This window comes from Rhea americana, unplaced genomic scaffold, assembly GCF_003343005.1.
Source record: "Rhea americana isolate MKP2758 unplaced genomic scaffold, rheAme1 scaffold_228, whole genome shotgun sequence".
Classification (NCBI taxonomy): Eukaryota; Metazoa; Chordata; class Aves; order Rheiformes; family Rheidae; genus Rhea; species Rhea americana.
Window position 1 is genome coordinate 111481 of NW_028186344.1, and position 13824 is coordinate 125304.

The window sequence follows — 13824 nt, forward strand, 5'->3', positions numbered from 1 at the left end:
GTCAAGCCATTTTATATAACATAGAGGGAATTTTACCATCCCCTTCACTGCCAGAGTGCAATAATATATTGAAAATGTTAATGTCTTACCAAACCRCATTTCATTATTTTTGAATAATCCACTGATTTCATGCCATTTAAATAAAATCAAACATATTGCTCCCAATCTGTTTTGAAATGTACCAGCCTTTCAAGTATTTTGTTATGATATATGGAAAGAAAACTAATCTGATGTTCTCTGTGTAGAATTTAAGTTGCAATTTGTTTTTTGGCTGGTCAGTCACTATTTATGTGAGGATGTATTGGGATAGGGCTGTCTGCCATGACAATGTAAAAAAATAGCCTCTCTTCTAATATAAATAAGATGCTATTTAAACAAGAGGTTAAAGGAAATCCATCCTCTGACCTTTCAGAATGCAGTAAGCATAGAATTTATAGTGTCAATTATATGACACAGTCACATCAAATAGATTGTTTATGCTATATTCTAGTTGAGATTTCAAAGAAGCTTTCATCCATGAGAGTCAGAAGGAAATACCAGTTCAAGTGTATTCTTGTTACTTTTTGTGCAGTAAATTTGGACAGTAACATCTAACACTTAAGATATATTATAAATGCAAGAACATTCCCTTAACCAGAAATATGGGTTGTTTTTTAGGTTTTGTTTTTTTTAAATACTCCAAACTTCTTCCTGTAATTGTTCTGAGAAGTTACAAGCAAATCTGATGGCAATATCACATTGTTGTTGGCAGTTGTTCAGATATTGAGCTTGAAGTTTTATCTGCAGGTAAACCTATGTGTGCTAAACTTCTGTGTATCTGTATATTTGTTTGTTTTTACAGTGCTTAGTAAATAAGCAATGAAGAAATCACTTCAAATACCTTTGAAGAAACTATAATAATTTTGCTGTTGCTGACTTCATTAATACAAATATTTCAAATAGGTGACTATAAACCAAGGAAATACAAGAATTACGTTTGAAAGTCGCTGTGTATGAAAACCAAGTCCTTGAAAGAGGAAGAATCATTAGTTGCTTTGCAGAGTTTATCCTGGAATTAATGTGAAAATTTTTAAGGCTGACTGCTTCATTTCTGTTGAAATTTCTTCCCTGCAGTTGTCATTTCTCTCTGTGCATATACAGGCAAAGCATTACTAGTGAGATTATTATTGTACARCCAGTTTCTTTTATTTTTTAACGTGTGTTTCTGTTTGCTGCAGAGATGAAACCTGTGGAAACCTTCTGCCTTTGAAGACCTACTTAAGGTGAAATGGTTCTGAAGTGCATTTAAGGGCGTTTACTTTAGGCACTTTATTTTTCCTTTATTTTTATTCCTATTGGAATTGGCTAATGTTATTCATTAAACTAACAATTTCTCCCCTGCCTGTTCTTAAGTGTGACTTGTGACCTTGCAATCTGTGTATTTTGTCATCACAATGTGTTACCATGGAACTGATTTTGATGTCATGAATAAGGGCATTGTGAGTTTCCACGTTCCCAAGCATATTTGAGACACAGGTTTGGAAACAAGAATGACTTCACCAGTTAAATATTGTTAGATCCTATAGTATATCAAAGGTAAGAACACTTGTGCCCTATATTCCTTTACATAGAAGAATCTAAGGTTAGGAATTTCAAAGCAGGTATATACAAGAGTGACACTACAAATAACATTTCACAAGATTAAATATTTTGTGAGAGCATTGAACTCTAACCCCTTTATGTTTCTGTAGACAAAAATCTTTCATAGTGTTCATGCGTGCTTCTCAGACTGTCTAATATGGATCATACATAAAGAAGRAGAAATGCACTACGCATAACAGCAGTTGGATGCTGTTAGATGTTAACTCCTTCAAGACAATAGCAGCAGAAGGGAATTTTGAATTTTCCACCCGAGATTGCCAACAGGCAGATAGAGGGCAATGTAACATTGCTCGTTTTGAAGCTGGAAGTAATATTGGGGCATTTTTCAGAAAAGAATCTTAAACAATGCACAAAGGAAAAATACGCTTTTGTTGTACTGCAGAGTGTATATATTGCATACCTTAAATTAAAAAGAAAATAAGTTCCCTTAGTGATCTACCTATCAACATGAGGTTAAAAGAGTTCAATTGAATCTCTTGTCAAGCTCTTCCTTAGCGTGTTTTCTTCATCACAGTTAAACGGTTGATAAGATTCCGTAATAATCATAAAGTTTGAAAAGCCTCAAGTGACGTTAAAATACTGGGTTGCCTAAAAATTACTAGTATAACAGTGACCTCAAATACATTTCTGTGTATATGCTCTGCTGTTTTTTTTTTTCAGTTGAAATTTACCCGTCCTTTGCATTTTACACTCTAACTCAATACCATTTTGCTCCTGGCAGCAGCCAAATATGTCCTCATTAAGTAAAATTTATGCTAATACCATTCTGATTAGCCAGCAGTCATTGATATTCACTCTCATTAGCTAAATTGGTTCACTGGAAGACATCCCATTGAGGATTTTTTTTTTCCTGTTTTAAGTGGAATATAAAATGTATGGATTCGTGGAGATGAGAGATGATGATAATTATACCCTGAGTTTACTTGAGCAGTTTTTATCCAAAAGGCTCCCAAAGTACTTTGCAGCATTTACATCTACAAGGAGAGAGAAAACTCTTTTTTTCCCCTTCTGAAAAAGAGCCTCTGTCAGAAATATAGAAGCCATTCTGCTTTCAGCAGCACTGACTGCACAAAGGAATCCACCATTCTGAATTCAGGAGCGCTTCTTAATGAGAGAGAGTGCAGGTCAACTCATATGAAATCCAGCTGGGTGATAGACTAAATTTGTGTCATGTTAAGTGTTTGTACATACAATATTTTTGGAGTAAGCTTGCAATTCTGATGAGGGCAAAACATCTTCGGGAGTTTTGCTGTAGTATTGCTACTTGCCATAGCAAGTATTGCTATTTAGCCTCAGTGTGAACTTTCTATTAAAATTTCAAGGATACTATCAGCACATTCTTACACATCTTGACTGAGAAGACTGTTAATTTCAGTTGAGAATTTTGTTATATTTTCTTGTGTTAAAACATATCTGATTAATTTGAGCCCAGGTTATTACAGTCTGGTGTGATATGTAATCGGTTATCATCCATTTTCTGTTAACTCTTTTATTGGACTCCTATTAGGCAGAGATAGCCAAGTAGGAAGCTATTATTGCCAAGGTGCAGTAAACTTGTCATTAACACTTGTGGTTAGGAATGTGTTACTTTGGATCATAACATCCTTTCCAAGTGCCAGGTGGAAAGTAATGGTCTTAATGCCTTGCATTCTTAGTTGTATTAAAAAAAAAAAAAATCCCAGGAGATGCCCATCTGTAACTGTAGGCATATATATCCTTTAGAAACTGTACCCATATGTTCATTTGATTAAGCTGTCTTTACTCTTAAATACTTGTACTGCATATACTCTTATCTTCTCTGAGGAAGAAAATATTTCTTTAAGCCGTTCAATCCTTGATGTTACTRGAAAGATTATAAAGCAAGGTGTTTCTTCATGCTAATTTTTTAATGTTTGGAACCTGTAATCAATACTACTTCATTTCTGCAACGAACCACCAAGTAGATGGTTAACAACCACTGACTGTCAGCAATGGCAAGGTTGGAAACAGCGGCCTACATGTGGCCTTCTTCTGGGTTAGTAATTCCTGGGGATTTGTATGCCTTGAATCACCACYGCTGAGTAGCTCACAGCACTACCGTGCAGAAAATCAGTATTGTCAGGTGTAGTTTTCTGTTCCAAAAGGTTAGATCAATATAAGACTGAGACAATTTTCATCAGCAATCAAAAGGAATTTCAGATCCAGAAGGTGTTTGGGAGGGGAGATCTATGACAACAAACAGTAGTGTGAAACCACCCAGACGAAGATATATTGCYGTTCAGCCTTACTGTGCAAAGAAATTGCATCCTGATAGTATGAGGATTCCTTTGTTTCCATGGTGATGTGTGTGTGAGAGATATAAATAATGTCTGATGTTTATAAACAAGTCAATGTGGTTATTTGTATGCTAATGTCAGGGGTGCACTTCTAGTTATTTCATAGCMATAGGAAAGCAAGTGGAAAACTGAAGGGTTTGGAAGCACTACAGCACTACATTACTATAGTCAGGTTTGATCACAGAAGATAGTTGCAATTCAGCAACCAGTCTCTGTACATGCTTATTTTTTAAGGCTGTAGTCTGATAAAATAGCTTCATTCAGGGTTTTAAAATTACGCTTTTTCCCTGTTATTGTATAATAGCAAGATATTTTCTGTTTGTTTTTGGCCCTGAAGTTTCATGAATACAACAAAAACAACAGAGAGCTGTCAGCATTTGCTCAAATAAGGTAATAAATTCACCTCAATAGAACTCATTTGCAAGACAAAAATAATTGTCCAAATAAATAGGGCTATTACTACTATTTAATATGGTTCCAAGAATACTTGTGGTGAAAGCRAGTACTGAGAATACTCATGTCAATATCCACTGGCTGGTAGAAAWGTGCAGATGAGGGCAGGCTCTAAAATGAGGGAGCGCTGTAGAGAGAAACAAGTCTGTCTCTCTGCTAGAGGCATGAAGGCAATTCCTCCTCCTTCCTTCCCCCTTGCAGAAAGCACAGTTCGCTTCTACAACTCCTTGGACAGCAGCCAGTGTTATTAAAGCTCTGCACCCTACTCCGGGGTGCTTTAATTGCTGCACACACACTTTGCAAGAAGTGTTTGTACTCGTTTAGTTTTGTAAGTTTGATTGGCTTAGCGGCCACGCTGGAAGAGGGAAGCAAACACAAGCGAACAAATTTATGTTAACAAATGTAAGTGTTCATGCTGCATAACACCTGTGGGCAGACACGTAGACAGCAGTGGGTATGCCATTTAAACAGAAAGCGAGTGCCATTAATCCATTGTTAGGAGTAAATGAAATACATTGCATTAAATTTGTTCCTTGGCAGTCATCCCAGTCAAACTGCCATGCTGGTTAGCTGTAGACGCCCCTGTATTTACATTAAAATAGTTTGGAAAAATTCTCCTTTCTTCATGCCCTGAGTAGGCAAACATGATCTCTTCGGCATGAGCTGTAAACTACAGAGTAAGGTATGCTGAAAGTTAGGGCTTATGCCTCTCCAGTGCCTCAGTCTGAACTGTGGCTGTTTGTTTCCATCAAGGCAGCCTTCCAAGGGGAAAAATCCCTTTCAGTTTGCACGGGTGGATGGATTCCCCTTGTGCCTTTGATTCCGTGACGCATGCTATTGCCAAAATGCCATGAATAAAATATTTACTTTATTAGCTGCAGACTCTTGTTTGTTTGTTTACCTTATCCACACTTGGAGTAATTCTGCACTCTATGGGGAAGATGAACAGCAACATACTCTCTTCACAGCCTGGTTATTTGGCATTGATTTGTCCCTGGTCTTGAAAAGAAATAAACTTTTTGCCAGCTGTTGGGTGCACACGAAGAAAACAAATTGGAAGCAACACTTTCCAAATTAATAGAAGCTAATATTACGGGATTCAGTAGGGCAGCTGTWAACATTGTGGCAGTGTCACTTCAAAAAGGCTCTGTGCTGGTGGGGCACCTACTGCATTTCATTTTGCACTGTTAAACAATCGCACCCTTGCAGGCTACCAAGGGTCCTAGTAGACCAGTGCCACAACAAGCAGAAATGACCATATTGCTGCTGGAGCTGTGCTTTTTCAGAAGATTGCCCGTAGCTCCACAAATGAGACCAGAAGACTTGTGTTCTGCCCTCTTTTCTCACAGAGGATGCAGAAATAGTCAATACCTGAAGGTGYGGAGGAGAAAAGCATTTTTAGTTAGGCCCTAGTCATGGCTGAAAATAGCTGTAGCAATGAATTCCTATTGATGTGGCTATTTTTGTACCTCTCATACAGCTAGAAGATGCTGAAAAACCACGACAGCCTGTARACTGTTACATGTGCCATGCTCCCAAGCTTCCCAGGATTAAATTAGTCTCCCTGAAGTGTCATCTGTTGCATCTGACCTCAGGATAGAGCTTTACCAGGGTTTTCCAAAGATAGGAAAAGGGGGAGCTATATGGTTATTGGTCAATATTTCAAAATGAATTCTCAGATTTGGCTTCTTAGCTCATACTTAATTATTTGGGTTTATTTCAAAATTGTGAGAGGATATGACAGCCTGATTTAATATTAGGTTTTTACCTTTTCTTGTTTTGCTTTAAATTCCTGCTACCTTTAAAGAAAATGTTCTTGATACATTTTGTGTATATATATATATATATATGTATACATATGCACACACATACATATGTATAGATCTCCAAGATGCAGGTGACTCTATGTTCCAGATGCATTTGTTTTGGGTGCCTGAAATTGGAAGAATGATATTTTATAATATATGCTTATATAGCTGAGAGGAGTTATCTTTAGGATTAGAAATACAAAACTATACAACTATCATGTAATCAGATTGGTACCAAAGTAGGTGAGGAAGAAAGAATAAGGAAACTATTTGATGTTCAGAAAGATGGCACATTTCTTAAACTTCTTAAACTGYGCATAAAATGATTTTCCCACCTCTTTCTTTCTCACACACACTCAAAAGAGTAAACAAACAAACAAAAAGAATCCTGAAAACCATGATGCTCCACGAAAATCCACAATTCTGGGATTTCTGAATCTAGGATAGGGTCTGATTTGGACAAGTCAACACATTTCAGTATGATTATTGTGGAATATTTTTTGTATCTTCCGTCTCTTCCTTTTTTGATTGTTTAGTTTAAATCTATTAAAATAAATTAGGTAAAAATAAACAAAAAGAAAGATAAAGAGGAAGCCTAACTTACAATATTTTGTCATTTGCGGGTCTTCCATTTTTATGATTTCAGAATTTGCTAGATTTTTTGATTTGCAAGATTTATCCCAACTCAACCTTATTTTGGTCTTGATTAATCTTTTTTATCTAAAGAATGTTTTTGTGTGTGAAATTCTATCACAGAATTATTCCCTCCATCTCCACCGTCCCCCTCCAATTTTCTTTGACATCTGCCTCTGCTTATCCCAGTCAATAGTTCTAGCTGCTAGACACAGGTACCAAAGAGCAACTATGAAACTGACTGTCATGTTCTGGAATTTGAGAACTGTGTTGTATGGAAAGAACATTTCGAGAAGGAATCATCGTTTTTAATGCTGGGTTCTTATGAATTCACCWGACTAGCCTTTTCTTCCTCTTTTTCTAAGGTATGTTTGTGAATATGTTACAGAACAGATGAATGTGTGCAACCCTGTTGGCCCCATAACTGTCTTGACTATATTCTGAGCAGCTTCAGTGTCAGCATTATTGTTCTGCACTGACTTCATCTCTTCAGTTGTTTTAATATTTTAAGCTTCATGCAACTACTTATATAATAGAATAGGGGAGTCCCGCTTTCTGGGGCTTCTGTCAAGTGTGTAGGCTTTTGAGGCTAATCCTGAAAATCTCATGGTTAGAGGTAATTTTCTATAGCTGAGTTACAGAAGAGAATGTGGGAATCATGCTAAGCATGAAATGTTTTTAAACAAAAACTGTTTTGATTTTTTTTAATTGAAAAGGGATATTTATGCTGAGGTTTTCAAAAGTGACTGTCGGAGGAATCTAAGCATTTTTGAAGTAGGACTTCGAAAACTCTCATTTTAGTCATTGCACTCTCTACTCCATCCCTCCTGGATGTAGAATTTGAGCAGAGTTTGGTGATAACTGTCACAACCTTTGACAAGTTTCCGGTCAAGCGTTTGAGCAAGGCCTGATTTGATTTATTAGTCATTGAATTGTTTGGGCTTACCTTGCAGGTACCCTTAGGTACATTGAAAGGTAAGTTCAGTTCCCTCCTCCCTCAGTTGGAGATGATGGGAGGCAGGCAAACACTTCACTACTCTGAAGTGCCAGCAAAAATGCTTTCAGGACTGTGGCCAACACCCATTACAAGTACTTTTTGGATCTGTCTCAGCTTGAGTAGAGACATTTTAATAGATATCAGATTGTGAGGGAGTGGAACTAAAAAACTAAAGTGGAGAAAGAAGCTCAAGTGTACCTATCTAAGGAAAAGAGACATCTCTTAAATGCAAAAGGTTTCAAATAGAAAACTGAGGGTATCTTTTTTAAAGGAAAACAAATGGAGTTCCTTGGAAAAGCACCCATTTGACTGTTTTTTTCAAGAATTTGTTTTTTCTTTGTTCTCATTATAGTGGGAGGGAAGAATTAGGGATGGGGGGAAGAAAGAAAGAGGAATACCAGAGGACAAAAATCATGAATGGTGATATTTTTGCTAAATTCTTTTTACATACGCATATTGAGATGCTCATACAAAGTCAAAGACTGTAAAAGATATCCAAACACTAACAGAGGGCATCTGACTYATCAAATCTTTGCCTATACTTAAGGTGAATTTCCCCAAAGAGGCATATGACTTCCTAGTCTCTGCTTGCAAAAATACATTGAAAGAATTGCCCTTCATTTTAAAAAGTTGGTATTTAGAGATACCTTTAAAATGACGATAAGTCTAGATATAAATTCATGAGGGATCATTACATGAAGTCTGGAATTGCAGCTTTATGAACCTTAAGAAAGGGAAGTTGAGTATGAGCAAAGGCACTGGGAATGAGGAACTTCCGTGTTCTAACCTGCTGCCCAGGTCCTTTTGCTTTTACTTCTCCAATTATAAAATGGAGGTGATAATTTTATTGGGTATTGGAGAGATCATTTCTATTTTGTGGAAATGTTTCAGCACAGAATATATGTAATGTTGCAAAAGGTTTGAAGGTGAAGAGTGCTAGGGGTACAATTAGTCAAAATRATTGTGGGTGGATAAAATCTAGAATAGTCAACTTCTGTAAAGAGACCTTCAACCAGAATAAAAGAAARAATCTTGTTCAGAGGCTTATAGTAAGAATAAAATGTATTATTAATGCTTAGGAGTGGCTCTGTTTGACTAAGAAAAGGCCATTAGAACCAAGTATTTATGACTAAACACACTTGAATAGAAAACATGCAGAGAGAACTCTTGGTAGTTCATTTGTCAAAAGTTGGCTGAACTGTAGCCTTGTAATAATTATGTTCTGGATATCACAGGCAGAGAAGCTGGTGACCRCAAACTTACTTCCTCATTCTTGCTCCTTCCTCCAGGAGTGGTTTGGATTAGGTAGTCAGCTGAAACTTCCAAAGCACATATTTTCTTACCATGCTGCTGGGAGCCATCCTCAGGTATTTCTTTGCTTCAGTTCCCATTAAAGAGGTTGTTATTTTTTTTGTCTTTTATGAAATGAGAACTTTATTAACACATTAACTTAGTGAAATATTTCCCAAATTCATTCATGCATGCACACACGCAAACACACGGAGAAAAAACCAAGATGTTCAGTGAAAAAAGGCAATTGCATATTGCTGAGCAGAATCCAACAGCTCCCCAGTTCCTTGTCCTGAACAACAGCTACTCTGTATCACATAATGTTAGCAAACAAAAGACTTCTTCCCACACCATTATATATTTACATTAACCTACTGTTTGAGCTTTACGTCTTGGCTTCCTAAGACTATTTGATACTAGATGCAGCTTTGTGCCAGGATTGCTGGAACAAAATGCAGTGGGTGGACAAACCTGTCCTGCTGCATTGCTTCTAGTCTTTCAAAAAGAGAAGGCATTTATCTGACTCATTATTGTAAATGTACATAGTGGTGATGATTTTCTGACTGGAAGTGCCTGCATCTGCTCCAAAGGTTAACATGGGTGCAAAGTAAGTGTATATCATGACACAACATTTGTTGATACCAGCCTGGGGAAATATTAAATAGCTTATCTTCTAAAGAGAAAGATAAGGGAGACAGGTTGTGATGTGCTTGACAGTGTCTATACATCACGACTGATGCTCTCCAGCATTTCAGTAACCACAGCTGGTAATCAGAGCCCAGGACTGAAAACCAGGACCTCTGAGTTGCAGCCCTAACTGTTGATTTTTGCTGGAGYCTTTGGCAAGTGGTTTGGAACTAAATTACACTTCCTCCCCTTCCTGAATAGCTGAGTGGGGGAGAAGTTTTATGCAAACTTCTCTCATCTTCAATTTCTCCAACAGCAAAAAGGGAATTAATTTTTTTTTTTACACCTAAAACAGAAAGAGAGAAAGAGCTACAAATAAAAGAAAGTAGTGTTATCAGGTGTTAGAATGATGCTGGACATATCTACAAGGGGATGTGTGCAATTTGTGTTCCGGTAGTTTAGTTGGAGACCACGAAAGTACAGTCCCTTTAAAAAGTGAAAAACTGAAGGATCTTACAAAAACTGCCCTGAATATGTGCCATGTATATTTTCCAAATATGCACACACACACATGTGCACACACACAAATGGCTGTATTTATATGCATGTATATGGAAATACATGTGCTATATGTRTGTATGTTAGGTTTCTTATTTGGGATATACACTGCAATTTGAGAAGTTTTTTCTTATCCCTGAGTAGGTTAATCCTTTTTAAGTTCTGGTATGTWTATATTTCTTTGTCTTTAAAAGGTATATTACTAAATATTTATAATAGTCAAAAAAGTGTTAAGACAAGTAAGCGTATTCTGCGTGATGGCTAGCATTGCTAACAACTTGTGATAATATATTAAGTTCCACTGTCATTTTAACAAGTCTAAGCTGCAGGCTGAACTTGCCTCTAATGGTAGGCTGCAATCAATGCAGGTGATCGGGATGCAGCTGTTGCAGGAGCCTTTCAACAGAGCCTGATGTGCTTAAGAATACAGAAAGCAGCATGGATACGCTTTAATAAAATAAGCAAGAAAGAATTACAATGCATGCCTTTTAGAATCCTTCAGAACAAGTACCATAATACCCATAAATATTCACCATTTGGATTAAAGTTATCTACGTGGCACAATTCTTAACAGGAAGTCAAAATAAAAAGCAAACTGCGTTATAAGAATTGGCCTCATCAAATCATTAGACAGTGGTCTGGCTTTTACAGTCATCTTTGAAATCATTTCCRTGGGGAAATAGTTCATGCCCATCTGAAATGAGAGATTAGGTGGAAGATACAACAGTATAATAATAAAATAAAAGAAAAAGGCAAAGCCAATGTTACTGACATTATATAGTATCTGTTCCATAACTTGTAAGACAGTAAAGCTTGCACCAAAAAACATAAGGAAAATGTAATTAGTGCCCAAGAGCAGTTGAGGCAAACAATAGAGGGGAAATGGGAGTTCATTCACACAACACAATTTTTGGTGCTTAATTTAAACCGATAAATTAGCTGGCTTGTCTCCCTAAGGTTTTTCTTGAGTTAAGAAGGCAAAGGATAGGGTCCATCAGAATAGAAAGCTGTACTAACTCCTCCCCTGGAGCAAATTTGCTCTCGCTATTATGGAGGGAGTCCAGGGAGACTGTCAGCTCACTTAGACAGCCTTTTAAGTTGAGTGGTGTGAATAGTCTTCAAAATGCCTTTGGGTCTCCCCTTACCCAAAGATTTAGGGAATGCTTCTTTTCATTCTCAGCCACTGGAATTAAACAATAAGATCAAAATCTTGTAATCTCCTTGGGAATTCCTTTTAGCTGTATGGACGCAATTATAGAAAGTGAGTCTAAAATTCTGTTTTTCCCTATATTGCGGGGCAAATGAAGGCAGAAGCTAATAACACGGCTGGCTTTAGATGCAAACATTTGCAGTATCTGGTGTGGTGGCATTTCATTGGGATCACCTATAAAACAAATACATTAATTAGTTTTAATACCTATGTGCAAACTTAAATGCTATAAAGCTGGATTTCTTCTTTATCTGATGGTCCATTTTTAGTGAGAGTAAGAACCAAAAGTAAATTCTATTATTCCTATTTTTAGGACTTTTTGTAGTACCAAGTTACGAAAAAGACCATTCTATAAAATAGAATCACACTAGGATCTCCAGACAATTTCTGTTTAGTGTATTGCTATCACTAAAACACCGTAACTACAGTTCATAAATTTACAGCAATATTATTTCTTCTCCCACAGTGTTCTTTGGAACACGTTATAACCAACACCCTTATAGTAGCTTTGCTTTCTATCAAACAATTTTTTTACGGCATACATCTCTGTGTTGGAGGAAGTTGCAGGGAAATATAAATCTTCATTTAAAACGTGAAATGCAAATTTTAAATTTGCAACTGTATCTTATTTGTCAGAAAGCGCTGCCTAAAATTTCCTGACAGGAGTTAAAACAGTGAAAGGAAAATACTTGCCAACTTTTGAGCTTACTTGTTTTCCCACAAATCATTCTGAATTTGCAGAGAGGCAGATGGGGACTTCAAACGTAAAGGAAAGGAAGTTTGTATGTGAAGTTCAGCATACAGTGTGGTCTGGTCTAACTGCAGGAGGTTTCTTACAAAATCAGTATTGCAAGCTGAAATTGCGTACAACTTTCTCTGCTTTTCCCTTTTGGTGTTTTCCCGTAGATAGAGTTTTATTTGTATATAGCCTGCTTCTCATTGGTGCTGTCACTCTGAGAAAAGACTGTTGGATCTTTACTGTACTCTCTACTGTACTGCCTTCACTGTGGGAACTGTCACTGCAACAATACTTCTTGCAGCTCAGGAAGGAAATGAGCAGTCATTGCATCTAGTTATGACAACTACCATGAATGCAAATTATCCCTAGCGTTACAGAAAGTATTGTCTGGTGAACCCCACGGTTTTGTATGCAAGAATTGAGAGTGAGATACCCTTTCCTTCAATAGTAAAAGGCTATCAAGTTAATCATGTGGGAAAGCTGGTATAAGGAAAGGTCTTGGTTTGTTACATTTAATGTTGCTTTTGGTTTTTAAGCTTAAATAAACGAAGAAATAAATCCTTAGAAATACGTGTTTGAAACATTAGTGACCTACTCACAGCATGCTTTAGATTTGTTAAAAGATTTGCAAACCTTTGATGAGTTTCATCAACTTTCCAGATGTCATCGTAGAAATGACTGTAATATTACCATTTGCTATAAAAACATCCTCCAGCCCTATTAACAAGTTTCCCATGATGTAATTAGAAAGAAGGTGCAGTGTTTTCTTTGGCATCTGTGGGTAAAATTCTGTGCATACTTATACTGGTATAAASCTAGGGCAACTCGGTTCATTTAATGAAGTTATTCTGGATTTTTTTCATGTGGAATTTGGCTATACTTTTATCTATAGCTGGATATCTGCCCTGAGGAGCAAATATAACAAAGGCTCTGAATTTTCTTTAGATTTTGTATAGGAAGATACTGTTCCCAGTATCAAGGAGATTACTACTATTCTGACCAAAGTAAATGGTGTAAGGTCTTTTAGGTTCTGATTCAGCTAGGTTTTTAAAKGTGTCTGTAACTTGCTTGAAGAAACTGAAGCATATGTAAGAGCTGAAATATCTGTTCAGTCAGGGCCTTCAGGCCTCTCCTGTATGCTTCTTTCTTTTCTGTTCACCAATCTACAATGAGAAGTGCACGACAGAGAACTGTTTTGGAGCCTAGTACCAAATTTCTGTCAAAAAGGACAGAAATTTCTGACTTCTGCTCTCATTTGAGCCAACAGAAGTCCCTGGTAGTATCTAGCTTGTCACTAGTACAAGTTTCGCTGTGCCACTGGTGTAAGCAGATGACTTTGGACTTTGATATCTAACACAGGAGTTTTCATTACTGCTTCTCATAAGGGCTGCTGTAGACTTGGAGACTGTATAGCATTTCTCATCCAAAGAAGCCTGTACACAAGCAACCTTTGCATAAGGCATCATTGCCTTTTATCTTTTTTCTAGATAAATAACAAAAAAAAAAAAAAAAAAAAAAAAAAGAGGGCTATAAGGGGAAAAAATAAGTTTTAA